This window comes from Polistes dominula, unplaced genomic scaffold (assembly GCF_049000335.1).
Source record: "Polistes dominula isolate Pdom_NZ unplaced genomic scaffold, Pdom_raw_medaka contig_514, whole genome shotgun sequence".
Taxonomy (NCBI): Eukaryota; Metazoa; Arthropoda; class Insecta; order Hymenoptera; family Vespidae; genus Polistes; species Polistes dominula.
The window spans coordinates 95,518-101,200 of NW_028300974.1; the positions used below are offsets into that span (position 1 = coordinate 95,518).

The following is a 5,683-nucleotide window of genomic DNA, read 5'->3' on the forward strand; positions in this document are numbered from 1 at the left end:
GCCAGGTATAAACAGGTATGATTTTGACATATTTTTACGTTTATAACGTACATTTATTATTTATATATCAAATTAAAGCTAATTTTTTCTATTTATTATGATATACGGTTGCTTAATTAAATCTGGCCGCAAATAAGGGTTGCTGGCTGTTAAAGATGGTAAATATTAAAGGTAGAGTGAGAGAGAGTTAGTACGCAACATCATTTGTCAGACGAGGATAGCGATTGCCAGCTTTACGACACTTTAAAGCCACTGCGCATGCGTCAAACGCTAATGTTCTCAATTGAATAGCTGCGACATTATTATACTAACTCCGCTGTTTTGGAGCTACTGTTTGCACCGTTGGTTTTTACTCTTTCGATTTACATATATGATAATATATTTTCTTAATTTAGTATAACGCTATTAAATTGGTCAAAATATTAATTAAATGTGGCAGAAAGTATAGAGTCCGTCAAAAGTTGATCCTAACCTTTAATTCATTTACTACTAATCAATAAAGGTATTTTAAAATTATTTTCATTCTTTTTATTCATAAAATATTCTTCATATAAAATTAGAAGAATGTAATTTTTTAGATGTTAATTATTAATAAGCAGGTGAACATAACTATTTTTATAAAATAATATCTTTTTAATATGTTCATAAAAGCAATGATCTTCATCAATATCTTTGGGCAATTGGTTTACCATTACATTGGCTTAGATTGATACGTTACGAATCAAATAAGAATATCAGGTCAACGTTTTCAAGAGTATTAAGAGTGTCGAAAGAGGCAAGTAGATAATGCCATTAGTGGCAGTTAGCAAAGGTTTTTTTCAATTTTTAAATGTACACTCTGAAATCTACTTAACTCGTAGCAAATTATATGAATATTTCATAAGTGTAGAATAATCTTCCATAAATGTAAAAAATATAAGGTTATTTTTTTTTCTTAAGCAATATATGACATCACATTACTTTTAAAAAAATTTTAATTTTTTATTGTTGAATTAAGTCATCTTCATTCTGAATTAAATCATGAGAATTATTTTTTATTTAATAAAAATTTGTATTATTTATTATAAATTTGTAAACTTCGACTTCTCGTGTAGTGGAGTTTCGAGAAAGAGTTTAAATTGAAAAATTGCCTTTGATTGTGACTTCATGTGCTACACAGAGGTACATTTAATTAATTTACATGTCAAGATAATTTATAAATAACAATATATAAATATCTTTATTTATTTAGTTTCTTTTATAATATTTGTTCATTATAATTTCAGAAAGCAACAATGAAGATTTGATCAATTTGTTAATAATCAAGAAAATTTTATTGAAGATTATTGATCTCAGCCAATTCAATATTTTGTCAACAATATTAGTATAGGATTTAATGAAGTAATGTCAGAGTAATGTTCACCATGACTTCATTAGGATTTCAGTCATCTCAAACTGATGGAAACATTGTTGATATAGTATCTAACAAAGGTAATTTTGTAACTAACATAAAAGTTGGTGAAAAGATAATTATTGAAAATAATGATAGATTTGTAGCGGATTCAAGCATTCAAATCTATACTTAATACCATCAAAATGCCAAAGCGCATGTTAATTTTTCTGCTTCTACTAACATTCTACTATTGGTAGGATGTTTTAGAAGTTTTTGAAAATATTCGGTGAAAACTTGCTTATAACGAAAATTATCTTTTCTGGAATTTGCGTCTTATAATTACCTCTCTGTTCACATTGAAGTATGTCAGAAATATCAAAAGCTAGAAAAATTGACAGATTAAATGGAGAAAATTATAGGACATGGAAATTTGCAGCAAAGATGTATCTTATTTAAAAAGATTTGTGGCCGTAGGTAACCGGAGATGCAAAGTTAAAGGCAGACAAGACAGCAGAAGAACGACAAGCACATAATAGTGTGACTGATAAGGCACCTGCTACAATTATATTAACCGTTGAAGCAGACTAACAGATACATATTGTTGATTGTAAGACTGCTGAGGAAGCTGGGATAAACCTTAAGCAGGTATATGAACCGAAATTTAAACAGAGAATAATGCAACTAAAAGGGAAATGATAAGAATACAGCTTAAAGAAGGTAAGTAAATGACATCATACTTATCTAGAATGAAAATAGCAGCTGATTACTCACAAGATGCTGGGTTAGAAAGGAAAGATGAGGACATTGCTTATGTAATGCTATCAGGGTTGCCTGACTTATATGATTCTCTAACCATGTCGTTAGCTAATTTAGATAACAAGAAGTTCACTTCAACAGAAAGTAAGAAATTTTTATTGATGAAATATGAAAGAAGAATGTCCAAAGATGAGGACAAAGAATCCAAAGAAGAAGTTTCCGCTTTCCAAGTGTGCAAGACTGTAGGTCGTCGTTGTTTTAAATATATACAGGGTAAGTGTTTTTCACTTCTAAATGCAGTGTCCCATTTTTGAGACATTGGCGAAATGTATTATAAAGTACCTATTAGAAGTTTTTTTTATAGAAATGGATTCAAAAAGAAAAGCTTAACACTTTCTGAGCTTATTGCTACTTTAGAAGATATAGCCGTAATAAATACTTGGAGGTTGTACCAAATATCGCACCTTTATGAAGAAATTTCACTCCTTGACATAAGACGCAAAATAGTTCTTGATTACGGATGGAATCAAGCCGTAAAAGACCAGGTTCACAAAAATCAAAAGTTGTTAGAAGAAGAGTATATTTAGAAGTAAGCTATTACTGAATAGATCATCTCATAAAACCAATAGACATATAACAAACATTTTTTTGTATTACTTTTTAGAAAGCTGAATAAAACGAATACATACTTTTATTTTTTTTTTTTTTTTTTTTTAGTTTACTGCAGTACATTTCACCAAATGCCCCAAAAATGGGACGGGCTGTAATTTTTATATTTTAATAAGAACAAAAAAATAATTGTTACAAAAATAGTTCTAGTTGGTTAGTATGAATATCAATATACAGTTAATTTAATTTTTTTTTCGCAATTTTCGTATTGTGGCGGGTAATGGGTTAACTAAACTTCAACTTCGCTTAGTTAATATCTAGATACCTAGACAATACCTAACTAGTCCCAAGCCTAAACAAAGAAGGATGGTTCGAAGACGAGGTTAACACCCTCTAGAACTAGCAATAGAGCCTCAGACAGTATTCAAAATTGCAATGACGACACAGCAAAATACAATGAAAAATGGAAAGAATGGAAAAAGAATGAGACTATGGACAGGAAGACTATGAAACGGTTGCATGAAAGCTGGACGTCGTTGTTGCAAGAACAATAAGCGCTCTGAAGAAAGCTGTGAAGTTAGGGATTACAGGATAAATATAATTTACTTACATTTGAAATTGAAATTTCATCCTGTTTATGTCAGGAGTACAAAGGAATCTGTAAAAAAAGAGGATATCCTGTTTCCTTCGACGTTAGATAAACAATTACAAAAACAAATAAAAAGAAACCAAAGTACAGTACTTCCTTGTCAATGTTTTTATTTATAAAAAAAAATTTTTTTTGTTAGTTCATTATATCTATTGTAGAAACTTTCAAAAATATGTTTTTGTAATTCATTGTTTATACAAAATTAGTTAATAAATTACAATTTCACATCATTTTATTTCAAATTGATCGGTGTGCGAATATTTTCTACATCCACTGTATATAATATGATGTAACATAATGTAATGTTTGAAATAAAAGCTTACCTGACTCGGAATAATTATTGTGTTTGATTTGTTGCTTGCGAAAGAGAGCACAATAAGTTTTGTGGTAAATTTTGTGTTACCCTTTGTAGTATTGCATCCTGAATTATTCCTGGAAAAAGTAAAGTATGTATATTTATATTAAATAGTAAAAATTATACTGATTAATGAATAAAAAAATACTTGCGATTGTTTAAAGTTTTATTCATTACATTTATTTTAAAAGTAAAAGCACTATGTGAAGTACATGGTACAGATTGGACAATTAATATATTGAATTGTAAACTGTAGTATATCTTTTTATCCATTAAATTTAAAGTCATCTGTGAAAAAATATTAATATATTATTATATATTATATATTCATGATAGTAACGAATTCTTAGTAAATATGACAAGAAGAATTTTCCTCTCAATATTTCTTCTATTGCAGTTATTAAATCATCACAATGATTTTATCACAATGATTGATTTATCACGATTTTTCTAGATATTGATAAACTTTTCGACAGAGTGTAGATAGACAGTCTGAAATAAAAATTAATAAAATATAAATACCTATGTACTATCATAAGACTAATTTATTTTTTTCTAATGCGTAGAATGTTAAAAGTGGAAAAGAATACTTAATTAAATAAAATACTTAATAAAAAAAATTCTTAAAATATAACAGTTTTCTTTACGAAAGCTTTGACCAGAAAACAGAAATACCATCAAATAGTTGAATCGTTTCCATGTTACAAAAAAAATACATAATACAAGAACATTCATTTAAATTTCTTGTACCAAGAACGGAAAAAGATATTAACTCATGATTAATAATGTATGTTAACACATTTTATTTCTAACCATTCTCAGGGGTTGGATATTTCTATGAGTTAAATATTTTTAAATTAGTTATAATTTGTGGTAGTAATTAAACATAATTGCCCTGTTAAAATTTATAAAAAAAATTGTAAAAATAAATAGTTTTTAATATTTTTCAATAAATCAGTATATTTTTCCTTTAATATTATTTTATAACAAACTAAATATTTGCTTCTTGTATGATATCTAGTAAAGCATATGACTAAATGAAGTGAAACACAATATCATTAGTCGTTTTACGTCGTTTTACACAATATCATTATCCAATTTTACAAATTTGCTATAATCCGGAAAAAGCTCATAAAAGCAAAACAACAAATAATATTTATGAAATTTTAAACGCTGCATATTACAAAATAAAAACAGAATAAAATAATGGTTAGTATATTCAAATATGTGTTAAAAATCATACCATAAAATCAGTATAAAACTGGATAAAAGAAATAAAAAAGTTACGCTTCTTCAAACTTAAAAGTAAATAATTATTTCTATTATATCTTTTTCAAAAGGTTAGGAATATTCATTAGTTATTTAAAATATTTAAAAAATTCGATTTTCAAATGTACTTAAAAAAACCAAAATAAGAAAAAGTAAATATTTATCACACATTTTAATAATTCCACTAACTACTCAGAAAAATTAATCAAAAATCAAATTTTAATGCCGTTTTCCATTGAATCAACATTATAAAGGTCCCTACAAAGCCAAATAGCACTGCTTGCATGGAAGTAAGCGCCAGACAAGTCCTATGATTAACTCACGGTTAACGACCAGATGGCGCACAATACTCGCAATCACTTCGTAGGTTAAAAAAGTATAAAAGGGCGTTCGAATCAACTTTCGATATCGCTTCTCGGCCTATGGCTAAGATCAAAGTGTAGTATCTGTTCTTATCAGCTTAATATCTGATACGCAATTCATAGAATTGCCAGAATATTAGCTATATTTTTGTAACTGGGCGGAATTCCGGAGCTTGCTTCGGGTCCGCCGCGGGTTGAGCCAGTATTGCAGTACCGCTGGATTCAGCCCAATAATCTATATTAAAAAATAAAATACTTAAACAGGTCCTACACTTTGGTCTTAGTCGAAAAAGTGTCCAAGTGTCCGGTAA

General features: G+C 28.2%; 2 long non-coding RNA genes and 1 other non-coding gene across 13 annotated transcripts; 2 read left to right on the plus strand and 1 right to left on the minus strand.

Annotated features, from left to right (window-relative positions):
• On the plus strand, positions 1 to 3,628 carry LOC107073632 (uncharacterized). 9 transcript variants are annotated; one of them, XR_016176831.1, is made up of 9 exons: positions 1 to 15; positions 138 to 502; positions 652 to 775; positions 1,095 to 1,161; positions 1,266 to 1,470; positions 1,847 to 2,401; positions 2,493 to 2,717; positions 2,793 to 2,950; positions 3,048 to 3,628. It is a non-coding gene; the product is annotated as an uncharacterized LOC107073632 (long non-coding RNA). The 9 variants fall into 9 exon arrangements; XR_016176829.1 differs by lacking the exon at positions 1 to 15 and having other exon boundaries at positions 360 to 502; positions 1,847 to 2,089; positions 2,237 to 2,401; positions 2,478 to 2,717; XR_016176830.1 differs by lacking the exon at positions 1 to 15 and having other exon boundaries at positions 360 to 502; positions 1,847 to 2,089; positions 2,270 to 2,401; positions 2,478 to 2,717.
• On the minus strand, positions 2,979 to 5,674 carry LOC149032323 (uncharacterized). Of its 3 annotated transcripts, none has more exons than XR_016176840.1 (3): positions 4,555 to 5,387; positions 3,894 to 4,233; positions 2,979 to 3,818 (listed from the first exon to the last, which is right to left on the minus strand). It is a non-coding gene; the product is annotated as an uncharacterized LOC149032323 (long non-coding RNA). The 3 variants fall into 3 exon arrangements; XR_016176839.1 differs by having other exon boundaries at positions 4,985 to 5,329; XR_016176838.1 differs by having other exon boundaries at positions 3,894 to 5,674.
• On the plus strand, positions 5,418 to 5,608 carry LOC149032324 (U2 spliceosomal RNA). Its single transcript, XR_016176846.1, has one exon. It is a non-coding gene; the product is annotated as a U2 spliceosomal RNA (small nuclear RNA).
• Positions 5,675 to 5,683: the final 9 nt, after the last annotated feature.